Here is a 17,074-nt window from a genome sequence, read left to right on the forward strand (position 1 = left end):
CGCTCTGTTTGGAGGTTTAGCTCATGGCTCTATCTTTTACACGGCTGTTAATCTCAGGACACGTGTTTCCTATCAGCCCTTGATATTTAACATACAACAAGTGTCCCATTAAATCCCAGGGACTGGCTCCATGCAGAGCTCTCCCCCCAGGACCTGTCCTGAGGACATCCCAAAGGCACAGGGGGCACCCCAGCTTGGGCACACGTTTGGGGTGTAGAGTTTGTTACAATCCACAGGGTGAGAACTGGAGTGGAGTGGAGGCTCCTCTGCACAGGAATTCAGCATTTAAATTGGCTGAGCAGCCACCGCTCCCACACATGAGGAAATCCCTCATAATTTTTAAAAATAAGTTATTTTTAAGTGTTTTCTGGCAATTCAGGGATGGCCAGTGAGCCCATCTCAGACAGGACCAGCTCCTTCCTCAGCATGGCTTCTTCTCCTGAGTCCAACTCGGTTTTCATAGGACTTGGTGTTTTCTGGGGGAGAGATACCACAGAGAGAGCAACTGGCAGTGAATTCCCTCTAATCCATAGCATTCAGAACAGAAAATCCCAAGGAGAAAGCAACGCCTGCTCACCCCTCCCTCCAGCCCAGCATGGCAAAATCCTGGCTCCTGTCCCATCCCTGGGCATCAGCTCCCATCCCAACTCCTTAGGGAAGGGCAAGGCAGAAAACCACACGGCACAATCCCCTTTTCTCCACAAAACCAAGGGTAAGAACAACAAAACTGGGTGGTACAGCCCCTCACATGATGCAAGGACAGCCCCTGCCCACAGCAACTGTCCCGTTCCCATCCATGGGTACAAGGGGCAGGAGCAGCATCCCAGAGCCACGTCAGTCCTTTGGGGAGTGTTACAAAAACAAATCACAGCTCTTTGCTCCTCTCCAGCACAAGTTTCTCATTGCTGTGGGATGACACGCACCATCTCCTCCAAAACAAGGCTCTGTGTTATTATTCTGTTTCTAATTTGGGGGTTGGAAATGATTTTCCATGCCAGATTCCAAACTAAACCAGCACCCCCCCCAAAAAAAAATTTTGCTAATGTGCTTTGCAGAGAGCAGCGGCACGGTCAGTGCTCTGTGAGGAAAGGGTGAAGGTGTGGTACACACAGTGAGCACCACACAACATCCCTCTCAGTGCCTATTTCCAAGAAAAAACATTTCAAAAGAGCCAATTCAGTTAAATACAGAGCTGGCCCAGACTCCTGCTGCAGCCGGGTCTGGGATGGGCCGGTCCCACTGGGAAAGGGCTGTGCTCCATCCCTGCCCTCTGAAGGACTTTGAGAAAAAGCAGTGAAAGGTGAGAATTTGGGAAGTGGTGCTGGGAACTCCATGGGAACCAGCATCATTCCCATTCTGAGTGTTTTAACCCAAATCTGCCAATGGATCCTACAAGGCATCAAGAAGCCAAGCCACACAGCAAGGTCTCACTTCTCCGTGTCCTGCCTGGCCTTGGGGACAGTGGGGACACCCAGGACAAGCCTGGGTGAGTGCCCAGCCCCATCAGCACAGGTTGTGCCTTGTGGACAGATTTGGGGGGCCCGTGCAGCCGGCGGTGCTGGCAGGAGAGTGGAAACCAACACGCAAGGAGCTGATGGAAACCCTCCAAGCTTCCAAGGCCGTTGTATAAAAGCCACTCAGAAATACTAATCCCCAAAAAATTCAGCCCTGGGAGGGAGGGCAGGCTGTCCCCCAGGCTGATGGAGCGTGGCTTGCACAGCCAGCCCCGCACACACCCAGGGGAAACGCCTCAGGTGAGGAGCTCTGCAGGAAAATTGGGGTCCCAGAGGTTTTCATACCAATGATCCTGGAAAAAAAACTACAGACAAGCGAGGCAGGAAGGCAGGATCACCCGACGTGCCGAGCGCTGCTGCAAAACAAGTTGATTTTCCATGAGTCACAGTGGAAAGAGCAGATCAGGCGTCCCTTGGGTGGGCTTGGCTGAGCCTGCCCTGCATCCCCACCACGGCCGGGAGGATGCTGAGAGTGCAGCCCCTTCCCTGCCTGCTCTCAGCTCCCCAGGGCTGCTTGGGTTACCCCAGGGTGGGCTCCAGGGAATCCCCAAACACCTCGGGATGCAGGGTTTTCCCCATCCACTGGCATTCCCCATGGAGACCAAAGTGTGCCCTTCACTGTGGTCTGAGGCTGTGGCATTGCTCGGCTGCCGTGCCCTAAAACCCTCCTGAGGGACGAGGGCAGAAATAAAAACACAAAAAGAAACGTGGAAGGAGCGCCCTGAAGCAAACGGGTGTGGTTTGATGGTGGAGGGAGGGGGGAGAGCGATGACAGGCAGGGCAGGAAATCCCTGGGATCGTAAATCCCATCGGGAGTGCACCAAGCCAGAATTTCCTTCCACATCTGGGTGGGAGGTTACGGGGAGGGCAGCAAAGTTTAGGGAATCTGGGGTGTTTTGGTGTTTTCTAGGGGAGAGATACCACAGAGAGAGCAACTGGCAGTGAATTCCCTCTAATCCACAGCATTCAGAACAGAAAATCCCAAGGAGAAAGCAACGCCTGCTCACCCCTCCCTCCAGCCCAGCATGGCAAAATCCTGGCTCCTGTCCCATCCCTGGGCATCAGCTCCCATCCCAACTCCTTAGGGAAGGGCAAGGCAGAAAACCCAGGGCAGGGGGTCCTGGGGTCACATCCTGGGGAGGGCTGGAGCTGCATGCCATGCCATGCCATGCCATGCCATGCCATGCCATGCCATGCCATGCCATGCCATGCCATCCCCATCCCCATCCCCTGTAGGATCACAGGGAGCCTGGCTGTGCTCTGGGTACACCAGCAGCACGTCCTCGCTGCTGGCCGGCTTTCCTGGCAGTCCCAGGCAGGATTTGGCCGCGCAGGAATTTGGAAGCTGCCTTAAATCCAGAAAGAAATGAGAAAAGGCTGGGAGCGACTTTCTGGGCAGAGTTCAGCTGCAAATCCCGCCCGGCAGCGGGGAGGGGTCGGACACTGCCGGGAATCGGGAATCGCCTCCTCCTCCTCCCTGGGCACATCGAGGAAGGCTCCCCAGCCCCTTGCACACCTTCTCCTCCCCCTTCCCAAAAAGCACCCAGCCCTCCTCCTCACCCACCCCGCTGGGATGGATTGTGCCGCTGTGAAATTCCATAAATCCCCCTCCCCTCGGCCCCGGGGCTGCTCTCTCCCCATGGATGCCACGGACTGACACCAGGCTTCACTGCCTTACTGCAAATCTGGGGGGAATCGGGAGGAAGGAGGTGCTGAGTGCTCTAAAAATCAACAGCAAAATGCAGAGAAATGAAAATTCTCCCCAGAGTCTCCTCTGGGTGCTCAGGAAGTGCTGCCCTACCTCATCCAGGGTCATTTCAGCCCCACACCCTTCAGGAGCCCAGCTCTGCCTCTTCACCATCCCAGATCCATTGGCAGGGATTTGCCTGCTTCATCCTGGCTCGTTGTATTTGTGCATTTGTGGGAAACTCAGAGTTTCTTAGGAAAAACGAGCCCAGTGATGTCCCTCAGCTTCCCAATGACACCCCGGGGTGGGGAGGGTCCTGCTGGTGGATGGTACCCAACCCTGCATCACCAAAATCCAGGCTGCACCTTTTCCAGCAGGAGGAGCAGCCAAGCATTTTCCACCCCAGTGATTTTTTTATCTCATTTAGGAGAAGGTTTTTAATTGCTGGTGCCATTACCCCGCACACTTTCTGTGCAAACACAGCCTCGCCGTGCGGTTCAAATGGATTGAACACAACAAGCCCTGGATGCTCAGAGGGAAGGAGAGAGGATTTCTGCAGGAATAAATACACTCAGGACATGCCCCAAACCCATCAGCTCTGTGTTTCCCAGCTCTCTCCTCATTCAGGGACAGGCACCAACACAGGGACTCCATGCCACATCCCCTCCAGCTCCCTATATTTGCCCTAAAAGGATTTTCCAGCCTTTTTTCCCTGGCTCAAGCATCATCCTGTCCTACAGCACCTGGAGCACAGCAAACATTATTCAATATCTTAGCTAGGTTTTATAAATTGATCTGTTAACTCCCAAACTGGAGCTTGCAGGGGGAAAATCAAGTCTGGTGGGAATGGGATCCCTGCCCCAGCACTCCCTGGTTTTCAAGCATCTCATTTGGCTTCTCTGCCTCATTTTGGGGAGCAAACAGCTTTTCCATACTGGGCTGTCTTGTGCTGCTTCTCCCTGATGAAGAAACCCTTGAATATTGTGGAAAGGGCTCAGATCTGCTTTGGTGGAAAGCTGCTTTCTCAAAAAACCTCACAAACAATTTTCTGTAGGAAAAATAGATGGTTTGGTTTGACCAGTGGTGCCCATCAGGGATTCAGAGCTGGATTTGCCCCCCTCACCCCCACCCCAGTGTGCCCATCAGCCCCCCAAAAAGCCAGGTTTGCTCACTGCTAATAACTCCCTGCAAAGAGGGCAGGGCAGAAAATTCCCTTCGTGCTCTCACTTATGCAGAGACAAGGAAACGTCGTTTAACTAAACCAAACAAACGGATCCAGAGGCAAAGAGAAAAAAAAAAAAAAAGAAAACACATTATCCCCCATCATAAATCCTGGAGAGGGGTATTTACAGGCTGGATTGCCAAGTGCATTGGAGCTGCAGAGCATCCGAGGAGCAGATAGCCATAAAGGCAGACAACGGCCCTGGAAAAATGCTTTGATTAGGATCTGGGCAGCATTCAGCCCAGATGTTCATTTGTCAATGGAAGAGGGATGGGGGGGAGGTGAGAAAGGCTTTAAATTAATCTTTACAACTCGAAAGGAGCTTGTAATACACACCATATGGGGAGCAGCGTCCTTGGAGCCCCCTCTCCTCCCCCAGCCCTGCTCAGGGCCAGCCTGGGACCCTCCAGCCCTGTCCCCCTGTGCCCCCTCCCCGTTCTCTGCATGCCCCAAACACCCTGCGAGCCCAAACCCCTTCCACATGTGCTTTATTTTTCACTGGGAACAAAACAAACTGCAATTCCTCTTACAACACCACATCTCCGTTATTATTCCCTCCCCCTCTCCCCACTCCCCACTCCAGACCCCGATCCCTGCTCCCCTCTCCCTCCAAATTCCACATGTGGGGGTTTTTTAACCCTTGCAAGCTGCCAGCAGGGCTGAGCTGGGGGCTGTGTGCGGAGAGGAGGGACAGGGCTGTTTATTAAACGCCAACCATTCAAATTAATTCCCCTAATGGACTCCCCGACATCATGGTGTGCATTTAAATGAACGCTTTGTCATATTTCATAGCCAACCTGCAGCTCTCTGCAGAGCAAACCTGCTGGAAAGGCAGGAACAGCAGCAATGACAGGGACAAACCTACAGAGAGATAAATAAGAATGAAATACAAATCCCCAGCGCAGCTTGGAGGGGGGGAGCAGAGAGCCCAGGAAGCCTTTGGAAATTTGGAGGTGCAGGAGAGACCCCAGGCAGGGCTGTGGTGGCACTGGGAGATGGGAGCAGGAAAAATCCTCCTGCTGCTGGGGCAGGAAACCTTTGGCTGGGATGGGGAACCAGCTCAAAGGCGCAGATGCCCAGCTGGAGTTTGGGCTGGGTGTGCTCCACTGAGCCCTGGGGAGCCCCACCAGGGCCAGGACCAGCCCCAGCGCAGCCAGAGAGACCCAGCAAGGAGGGGAACCCTCTCCACCCAATGTGGGGATGCTGAAACCCAGCCCCTCTCCATCCCTGCTCACAGCAAAGCTGGGATGCTGGAACCCAGCCCCTCCTGGCACAGAGTGCCCCAGCTCCTGGCACAGCATCCCTGCTGCTCCTGAGCAAACAGCTCATTCCCCCTGGGACAGCCACAGGTTCCTCTCCTTGGCTTCAGCTTCAAGAGCTCCTGGTCCTTTCATCAGCCCGATGGAAAATGGGTGTGTGCACAGAGCCCCCGTGTGCAGCACCAGACACCTCCTGCCCCCCGGTTCCTTTTCTCCCCTCACCTTTCCGAGCTGCAGCAGAGATTTCTTTCCACCTCTGAGGGTCCTCCTCCTTTTCTCCATCCTGCCCCAGGCAGCTCTTGTGGGATCTGGAGGATGAGGAGGGGCTGAGGGAAATATTGCTGCCCACTGGCATGGCCAGGGGTTTTCACACACCAAGGGAAAGGGAATTTTCATGGTCCAGGACAGGGATGCAGGAGCAGCCCCAGCCCCGTGCTGGGCACAGGCAGGAGAGCAGAGGGAGCAGTGAATGCTGGCAGCCAGGTCTGCCCCAGGGCCCTGAATGAGCCAAAAAAGCAAAAATCATTGAGTTCCAGAAAGAAGAGACCCCAAAGATCATCTTGTTCCATCCCTGCCATGGCAGGGACACCTTCCACTATCCCAGGCTGCTCCCAGCCCTGTCCAGCCTGGCCTTGGACACTGCCAGGGATCCAGGGGCAGCCACAGCTTCTCTGGGCACCCTGTGCCAGGGCCTCCCCACCCTCACAGGGAAGAATTTCTGCCTAAAATCTGATGTAACCCAGCGCTGTTCGCAGAAGGTTCTCATTTAGGGAAACATCTGGAGTCAGCACTTCTCCCCCAAAGGGCAGCAGAGGGTTCAGAGGACAGCAGCCCTCGTGCTGGGGAGGAAGAGGAGGAGGAAGGAGCCCATTTTCCTCATCCCCCAGGGAGGGGACACGACATATTTGTGCTTGGTGTGTGTGACCTGGCACCACCCCCTGCCAGAGAGAAGTGTGAAAACCCCCTGGAACCCCAGCCAGCAGAGCCAGGGGGGCCAAGCAAGTGTTGGCAATGCCCAGGGTCCTCCCAGGGCCAGGGGACAGCCAGCTTTGGCTGAGGGACCCTGAGGGGACAGGAGGAGCAGGGATGCTCCTGCTTCCCTGGGCTGTGGGAGCGTGGGGAAACAGCTGAGAGAGGGACAGCGCACCTGGGGACAGGGCTGGTGTCACACCAGGGGATGTCACCTCCTTTTTCCAGGTCCTTCTGGACCTTCTTACAGATTCCCACAGCCCCAGAGCAGGAGCAACACCCGGGCTGCAAACAGAGCCTGCCCTTCCATGCTGGGGGATGGCAGGTGAGGAAAGGTCCTGTCCTACCCCATCCCACCCCATCCCGGGCAGTCGCCAGGGGCTGGCAGGGCCAGGCTGAGGTGACACCGGCCTGAGGTGACACCGGGCTCTGGTGACATCTGCTGGGCCCCCACTGGAAGCCCCCCAGCCCCTCCTGCCCCGGCTCCCGTGTTCAGTCCGGGTTCTCCAGCCCTGACTCCGCTTCTCCAGCCCCAATCCCATCCTGATCCTCCCCCAGCTCCCGTTCAGCCCCTCCGCACCCCATCCCTGACCGTCACCTCCAGGGAAAGCCTCGGCCAGGGGAGGGGGCAGCACCCCCAGCCCCAACGGGAGGGGTCCTGAGGAGACCCAAAACCCGACAAAGCTGCATTAAGGGAGAAAATGCACAAATTAGGAGCGGGGGGCAGGGACTGGGGAAGGAGGGTGGGGGGGAGTTGTTTATCTAGAGCTGATTTTGATTTTCCCCTTTCAAATATCAGCAGGATGCTGAGCCTCGCCTCGTTATGCAAATAGAAGCAATTAGAGCTCACCCAGGCTCTGCCCACGTGATGGTTTATGGCACTCGCAGAAATCCTTCCTGCGGCATGAGGGGAATAACAACGAGAGCCCCCCGAGCCTGCCACAGCCCTGCCACGGCCGGGGGGGACACGGGAGGGATGGAGAGGGGACCCAGGGCTGGGACAGAGCCCCCATCACCCCAGTTTATGGGGACAGAGCCCCATCACCCCAGTTATTGGGGACAGAGCCCCATCACCCCAGTTTATGGGGACAGAGCCCCATCACCCCAGTTTATGGGGGACAGAGCCCCCATCACCCCAGTTATTGGGGGACAGATCCTCCATCACCACATCCAGCCCTGCCAGGGACACGGGAGGGATGGAAAGAGGAGCCCCAGGGCTGGGACAGAGCCCCCATCACCCCAGTTTATAGGAGACAGATCCTCCATCACCACATCCAGCCCTGCCACAGCCAGGGACATGGGAGGGCTTAGAGGGGAGCCCCAGGGCTGGGACAGAACGCCCATCATCCCCCCCAGGCCTCCCCAAGCTCTCAGAGTAAGGTTTTCCAAAAGGTGTTCTCCTTTTCCATGGATACACCAGCCCTGCCACCAGCAAGCCTCAGCGGCTCTTGGGATGTGAGAGGAGCAGGGATGGAGGGGGAAAGGGGAGAGCATCACCCCAAAGCCTTTTTCCCCACCAAGCCACCCCCCAGCAGGGCATTGCTTTGCTTTGGCACATGGATGTCCTTTGCTGAGCTCCAGCAGAAAGAGGCAAAGCAAAATGTCCTAAATTTTGGGGTGAGAAAGCTCAGAAAAGTCACCCCCAGCCCCACCCTGGCTGCAGCAGGAGGTGGTGGTGGCTCCATCCCCTTCTTCCAGCACTCACCTGCAGGGAGCAGACACGGGAGTGTAAATCAGGCTGGATGCCATAAATCCATCAGCTCCCTCCTGATTTACACCCAGGTAGCCAGGAGGATTTACTCCCTGTACCTGCCTTGAGGTTCCCACCCCCAGAGGAGCACAGGGAAAAGCAAAAAAAAAAAACCCCAGGCTCTTTCAATATTGATCTTGCTCCTAAATCTGTTGGGGTTTTTTTGGTTTTTTTTTTTTTTTTCCTTTCTTCTTTGGATGCAAATGGAGATTGATGAGGCCAGGGTCATTTCTCTGTGTTTCCCAGGGGGAGGAGTGGGCAGTGGGATCCCACAGAGGGCATCACCCCTCATCCACGGGCAGGAGGGAGCTCCAAGCCCCTGGCTCAGCCCAGAGGTGTTTACAGCAGTTTGGGATGAGGAACATCCTTATGGATGGAGAGGGGTGAAGGACACCACCAGGGATCACCTCACAGAGAGGTGACATTAAATCCTGCATCCCTGCATCAGCAGCTCTTGCAGGTTGGAAGAGCAGCAAGGAGCCTTTTCCATCTCCCCCAGTGCAAAAATTCTCCATCCCACAAGAGGGGGAGGCAGAGCCTGATGGGCACAGAGAGATGGAATTCTGCAGGCACGGGATGGTTTGGGAGTAAGACCCTCACACCCACCCTGAAGGACTCCCCCAAAACTTGAGGCATCACCCAAAGCTTCAGGAATCACCCAAAACTTCAGGAATCACCCAAAGCTTTAGGAATCACCCCAAAGCTTTAGGAATCACCCCAAAGCTTTAGGAATCACCAAAGCTTCAGGAATCACCCAAAGCTTTAGGAATCACCCAAAGCTTCAGGAATTGCCCCAAAACTTCAGGAATCACCCAAAGCTTCAGGAATCGCCCCAAAACTTCAGGAATCGCCCCAAAACTTCAGGAATCGCCCCAAACCTTCAGGAATCACCCAAAGCTTCAGGAATCACCCCAAAACTTCAGGAATTGCCCCAAAACTTCAGGAATCCCCCAAAGCTTCAGGAATCACCCAAAGCTTTAGGAATCACCCAAAGCTTCAGGAATCGCCCCAAAACTTCAGGAATCGCCCCAAAACTTCAGGAATCGCCCAAAGCTTCAGGAATCACCCAGGCACCCAGCAGGGGCTGGGAAAGGGCTGAATCAGCACCCAGAGTCGCCCCCAGCCAGGCCATTCATCAGGCAAAGGTTGGGAAGGAGATTTTCCTCCCTAGCAGGGCCAGGCAAATAATTCCTGGCAGATAAATAATTCAGCAGGAGCTGAGCCCTGCTCGGGCTGTGGATTGCCTGCGAGCCCTCGGCAATTATCCCAAATTTATTCGCCATTCTGGATTTTTAGGTGAATTATTCAGACGAGGCATTGCTGGGCTGGGGGAAGGCCCGGGGAGAGGAGGCAATACCTGAAATGACAGAGAAATCCTCGTCAGGAGGAGGGGGTGCCTGGGATTATTTCCCATCTGTGGGGTCAGGGTTGGGTTTCCATCCATTCCCTGCCCAGCCAGGAGCCCCTGGACATCCCTGTGCTTTCTGCTCCCTGCCAGGCAATTCCTCTGCTCAGGGAAGAGGAGATGGAGGAGAGGCAGATCCAGCAGAATAAATTCAGGTTTCTGTGCGGATGAGCATCTCCCAAATTGCTCTAACGAGGAATCTCCCGCTTGTCCCAGCTGCAGGCTCCTGCACAGCCACACAAACCCACGTGGTGGGGACACCACAGGTGTCTGAGCTCATCTGGGGTCAGCAGCCAAGGGCTTGGCCCCACTGCTTGCAGTGAAGACACACAGAGATGGGCTTTGTGGGGAAAAAATACCAAAACAGTCAATTCAAGCAAAAAAAAAAAAGTCATTTTCTTGAAGGACAAAGCAATGCTCCCAGCAGGAAATGAGAGCAGCAGCATTGCAGTCTCAGAGAGGTTTCTCAGCCTGCAGACACTGGAGCTGCCCCTGCTCCAAGGGGATTTTGGCCTTTCCCTTGCCTGGAGCAGAGGGTCCCTGCAGCAGTGGGAGCCCCAGGCAGCTCCATCTGCTCTGCATCCCCAGGAGAGGGAACTGCTGCAGGAGAGGGCTCGAGGCAGGCTGGACAGGGCTTGGAGCAACCTGGGGGTGTGACAGAGATGAGCTTTGAGGTCCCTTCCAGCCCAAAGCACCTGGGATGCTCTGCAGAGTCAGACCACGCAGGGCAGGCTGGCACCTTGGCACAGGCACAGCAATCAGGATGGAGTCACCTCCCCTCAACATGAACACACCCCAGGAACCTAAACCTGTGACACTCCTGATGACATCCAGATGGACTGGAGAGTCCAATAACAGTGATAAAACCAAATACAATCTCACAGCTGGATATTTTAAAGCCCACCTTGTGATTTTAAGGGTTTAACTCACATTCGCTCCTTAGGGGTGTGGTGACTGTCCCAGCAGTGTGACCAAGTGTCCTTGTCCCTTCCTGAGGCAGCTCTGGCAGAGCTGGCACCACTCTCATGCCTTGCCAGGTCTGCACAGTGCCCAGGACACAGCAAACCCCTTTCTTTCCCCTCTGCTTTGCAGGGATGTGTCCCATTGCCACAATCCCCACACACAGCACAAAGTGTCCCCAGAGCCAGGAGCTGTGGCCAAGTCCCCTCCTCACCCAGTGAGGCTTTGCAAGGCTCCTGAATTAACAAACCTACCTCTCCACGAGCCAACTGCTACAGGCTCCAGATCAATGGAACAGGTAACAGAGAAGAAAAAGCAAAATAAATTTGCATGAGTGCTCCCTGACGGGTGTTTGACTCCACAAAAGGAACACGTCTCCTCTGGCTGGGCTGAGCTCCTCAGCAGCACCAACTGCTCCTCTGCCTTCCCCTGAATTGCCAGCCATGCATTTAAAATTATCCTTAAGCAGAGAGAGGAGGGAGGTGATAACCTGGGGAGATGCTGGCTCGGAGGGGAAGGAGGAGCATGCAGACCCCCCAGCTGCTCCCCAGGCTGCAGAGCCCACCCAAAGCAGGATGGAAAGCACACATTTCCCCCACTGGCTGGAAGGGACTCGCTCGTGGGTGTCTCACCTTCCTCCAGCTGCTCCTCACCCTCACCTGGTCCCCAGGAGCATCCCAGGATGATCCTCAGCATGCAGCCACTTCCATCCCAGCTGGGACAGCCTGTGCACTCCTGGTGAGTTAATCCGTGGTATTTCACCCAGATTTGATGAGGGAGTGGTTGATTACAGGCTGCAGACTGGCAGGGGACAGCCAGTGTCCCTGGCAGAGGTTGGGGACCAGGGCACAGCCCCAGGGCTCAGGAGAGTTTCTGCTCCCTTCCAAGGCTGCCCAGGGGCCTCCATCATGCTGGGTGGGGAGACTGGAGGTGGAGAAGCCATGGAGCACAGGGAAGGGAGCCAGGAACGGTGATGGGGACACTGGGGACTGCCTGACAGCTCACACCAAGCCTCCCTTCAGGTGCCAATGGCTCTCCAGCCCTTGCTTGGTCTCTGTGCACTGCTTTGGCTGTGCCCCCTTTTCCCAGGGTTGGGGACAAGGAACCACACAAGGAACCTCAGCATCCACCCCACCACAGAGCCAGGGACAGCCCAGCTCAGCCCCTTCCCAGGGCTGGGGTCCCCACAAGGAGGGTGGAGGCTCTGCTGATGCCAGAGGAGATCAGATCCCCTGGGACCTGCTGGGCTGGGCTGGTGGGAGCTGCAGCCAGGCACTGGCACATAAATGCACCATAAAATAAATGCCCTGAGCCTGTGTGGGTCAGGGACATGAGGAGACCTGCCCTGCCCTATCCCATCCCATCCCATCAGGAAGCCCCCATGTCAGTGCTCCACCAGTGAGAAGTAAGGGAGGAATGTGGTGGCTCCAGCCCCAGATCTGCCAAGTTTCTCTGTCAGAGAAGCAAAATGAGGACTCAGGAGATGCTGATGCCCTCAGCCCTGCCAAGGCTGTGCCACTGCCAGCCTGGGGTGACAATGAGGGTGCCCAGAGGCCCTGCAGGGCCCCAAGGAGGGGGAGAAGTACAGACAACAATAAAGAGATTTTATACAAAACACAGATAGATCCATCCCAGCTGATGTGAGAGGATTGGAAAGGGAGGGGGGAAAGCAGCAGCTGGGGTTTCAGAGAACAATGTGGGGAGGAAGAAGAAAGAGGGAGGAAGATGAGTGCGGTTGGGTCCCCGTGGCTGTCGGGGGGAGGGCAGCAGCAAAGTCAGTGATCAGCCAGATCTGAAACCAGACAAAACCATTTCCACATGCCAATAAAAGCCAGAGCGTGGAGGGTTTGCAGCGATCTGGGGCCCCCATGCTGCCTCTAAAACAAACCAGAGGAGCTGGGAAGCTCACCCAGGCAGGAGCTGGGACATGGGAGGGATGCAGTGATGGCATCTGACCTTTCCTTCCTCATCATCCTCCCCTCCCTGCCCACTGCAGCTCAGCCCTCCTGGCACTGCCTGTGTCACAGGGACACATGGAAAACAACAGGGCAGGCATTGCTCCATGGGGCTGCTGGGTGTGAGCTGGGTGGGCTCCATGTGGGATCGGGGACTGAAAGGCTGGGGACGTCCCTGCTGCCATGGGACACAGCCTGACAGTCCCCATGCTGGGATGGGGACATTCTCCAGGACACAGATGACAGAGACCTGCTCCTACCTGTGTCAGCTGAGCCTTTGCCTCCCCCTGGCTGAGTCAGGCACTGAAACTCCCCTGGCCACAGAGGGAAGCAGCGATAAATCACCCCAGCCCAAGCACAGCACCCACTGCCCGCTCCCAGGCTGTAAATCTGCAGCAGCAGGAACCAGAGCCTCTTATCAGGAGAGGCCACATCCCTCCAGCCCAGCTCAGCCCTCGCGCTGCCCACGTGGGGTTCCCAGGAGAGGAAGAGGATGCTGGGTTACCCCGAAGCCGCAGCCTTATCAGGCACCCCGACCCTGCTGGGCTCTGCACCCTCATCATCATCATCAACCCTGCTGGGCTCTGCACCCTCACCATCATCATCATCCCTGCTGGGCTCTGCACCCTCACCATCATCATCATCATCATCATCATCATCATCATCATCCCTGCTGGGCTCTGCACCCTCATCATCATCATCATCAACCCTGCTGGGCTCTGCACCCTCACCATCATCAACCCTGCTGGGCTCTGCACCCTCACCATCATCATCATCATCCCCTCTGGGCTCTGCACCCTCACCATCATCATCCCTGCTGGGCTCTGCACCCTCATCATCATCATCATCATCCCTGCTGGGCTCTGCACCCACAGCACTCCCACACCCAGGGATCAGCACCTCCATGCCAAGGACCCCATTCCTGTCCCTCAGCCTCTAGGAAACACCTTCATCCCTTCCCTCTAGCTCAACAAGCATGAGGGCAGGACGACTGTGATGTTTCCTCTGAAGCCTTGGACACCTCAGTCCTCTGGGAACACCCCAGAAAACAGGATATTCCCAGAGGACTGAGGTGTCCAAGGTGTCCTGTATTTCCCAGAGAATACAGGAGGCAGCACTGAGGGCAGTGCTTCCACCCCTCTGGACATGGATATTGAGGATATTGAGGAGGATATTGAGGAACACATCCCAGGACACACCAAGGAAGGTCCTTGGGTACTTTGGGCACATTTGGACACTGAGGGCTCACCAGGCAGCCTGGAAGTCACTGCCAACACGACTCCAGGAAAAGCTGCACCCTCATTATGAGAATTAACAGTGGAGAAGGAAATCAAGCATCTGTGCCCCATCATCCCTTTCCACCAAGGCAAAGCCATTGGGCTCCACAGGGAAAGGGTGACCAGAGGGACTTACAGAGGGTGGAGATTCCAGCTCTGCTCCCAGGAGATGCCGGGACACCCCTGGATAAGAAAAGCAGCTGTGAAACACCAACAGCTCAAACCAGAGCAGGATCCCGTGGCACGGTCACCAACAATCACAGGAGGTGACAGTCACACCAGAGCCCTGCTGCAAATGAGGAGAGACAGGTCCTGATTGGACAACTGGGCACAAGGCACAGCCTGATTATGAGCAGCTCCTGCATTTGCTGAGCAGCTGAGCTCTGCTCCTGCACACCCTGTGGGGCAGGGGTGGGATTATGCTGGAAATGGGAACATTCCTCAAAATCACAGCCCCTGATCCCCATGGAGTGGGTCACCCTCCCCATGGCAAATGAGCCCACCAAAGCCAACCAGGCAAAATGACAGGTTTGGAGTTTGAAGGTAGCACTGAAAAGCAGGCCCAAGGTGCAGGGAAATGTTACCCTGAGTTTAAATGAATAAAACCTGGTGCAAACACCAGAGCTCCTGCAGGAGGCTGGGGAAGCCCTGCCCTCTCACTGCTCTTGGTCCTCTGAGATTTTCTCCTGTTCCCACCCACAACAGGGTTTTATGATGGCCTCAAACTCAATGTTCCCAGCACCTCTGGGAGTGCAGGACCTGCTCAGAAGGGTTATTCCAGCCTGAAGGGCAGATTTACCACAAACAAATCCAAACGGAGAAGCGGCCGTGGGGTTTTTGCACCTTCTGCCAAGAAATGTCAGGGATGAGAGGGGCACAACTTGTTCCTTCCTCTCTCTTTTCTCTTTCTTAGGAAATTAAAAATAATGGTGGTAGATGCCTCTTGGCTTTATCCTCTCCCACCAGAGCAGATTCAATTAGCAGCTTCCCTGAGTGGCAGAGCTGTGATTGACTCCCAGAATGGGATGCATTAAGATGCAGGGCAGCAGGAAGTTTCCATTTGCCCCCCAACCAAATTCCCCAACCATTCCCACACTGAGGATCAGATAAGCTCACCTGTTTCCCTTCCTCATTAATGGGGTTGGGAGGTGCAGCCTGTGGTTTTGTTAAAGAAGCCTTGAGGACACGTTCACCTGGGAGAGCTGCACCAGATTCCTTTCTTCACACATCCCTGGGATGCTCTCCTCATCCAAAACCATCTCAGCACCCACCAGCTGGGCATGAGGAGCTTCACACCCTGAGCTGGCAGGTGCTGCTGACACCAAAACCACCCCAAAACACCCCAGCCCCAAAGGGAATTCCCATGATAGAGGTGGGCAGCTGAAACTTTAACATTAACATTTATAAATATAACATTTAACATTAACAGCATTGTGCCCCGTATAAGGGGGTTCAAGCCTCTCAAAAGACCCAAAACCCATTTGTTCCCTTTCCACCCACATCCTGATGCCCAGGGATGGGAGCTGTCCCCTTTCCACTGCCCATCCCAGAGCTGAGTGCCCAGTGTGGCACAAATGCTGCATCCAGGAGGAGAGAACCATGCTCCACACGATGCTCCACACCAAGCCCTCTGCATCCCATCATTCCCATTTGATTCCCCTTTAAAGGGGCTCTAATGCAGCGTGTATTTATACTTCAAAACAGCTTGTTTGTGTAATTGCCAAAAAAATGTAAAAAAAAAAAAAGAAAAAAAAAGACACAAAACAGCCCTGCTACAATGACTAATTAGCTCGCTCCTGCCTCGTCCCCTGTAAACAAATGTATTTGTAACCAATTTGCAAGCACTTTGCATAAGGGGCCCAGAACACTCGTGCCTGTTTGATGCATTTTGACATTAATTTGATAATAGCAGCTTAACAAGGAATCCAGGCTCCCCAGCTATAAATATGCTGCTTTTCCACTTCCTTTTATCTGCACAGTGAAATAATGTTTTTCCCCCTGCTGCAATAACCACCATCCAACCCTTTCATGAATGCCCTTTATGTCCTTTAGCATTTTCAAGGCTGCTTTGCTTTTTTTTTTTTTTTCCCCTCCTGCTGGAGAAAGTAAAAGGGTTTTATTAGTTGTATTTTTAATTCCTGTTCATTGGTGGGGGAAGGAGAAGAGAGGACAGTAATGGTGCTCTGATAATGCAGCTTCCAGGAGACAGAGGGGAGAGAGTTGTTTGTTCAGAAATACTGCTCCATCCATTTGTGCTTCCTAGGAAAAAGAAAGCTCATCCTTTTCCTTCTCTTCTCCACTTGCCATGGCTCTCTCTCACCATGCAAGCCTTCACCACCATGCCAAAAACCAAATTCAAGCACAGTGAAATGGGAATGGGACCATGGAGTCCACTCTGGTGGCAACCAAAAGGCACAGAAAGGGTTGGATAACAGGGCTACAGCTCATCCACGCCCTGACACCATCACTCCTCCTCTCCTGATCCTCCCCAAGGCTTTCCACCTCTCCTCAACGTCAGAACCTCACTCACACACTGGATCTCCCTTGTGCAGCGCAGGAATCCTCCAGCTCTGCCTCATCTCCAGCCCCTGGGAGAGGCACCAAGACCAAAACTGGCACCTTGGGAATGGTCAGGTGCCTCTTGAGCCACAGACATCCCTCACCTCTGGGAGCTGAAGCAATGTGGCCTCTGTCCTCCACACTCCCTCCTGCCCTGCCTCTCTGTCAGCACAAACTGCTCCCAAACTGCACTTGGAGCACAGACCCAGAGGAACTCTCCTCCTGCCATCCCATCCCTGGAGCCCTCCCAGAGAATGTCCCAGCAGTGAAGAACCAGGGCCTTCTGCCCCTTTCCCTGGCATCCCTGCTCCATGTGCCCAGGGCAGGGCAAACCCAGAAACACCCTGAGACACCAGAGCAGAAAATCCCTCCCTGTGCCAAGCTGAGCTCTGCACCCTCAGCATTCCCACACCTCCACTCCAGCTCTCCTGCCTGGAAACTGAGTCAGGGCCCTCCCTGCCAAGAGATAAGCTGGCAGAGCACAGGAGATCAGTACCAAAGGGGAAGAGGGATGCTC

Source organism: Ammospiza caudacuta, chromosome 17 (assembly GCF_027887145.1).
Source record: "Ammospiza caudacuta isolate bAmmCau1 chromosome 17, bAmmCau1.pri, whole genome shotgun sequence".
NCBI classification, from domain to species: domain Eukaryota; kingdom Metazoa; phylum Chordata; class Aves; order Passeriformes; family Passerellidae; genus Ammospiza; species Ammospiza caudacuta.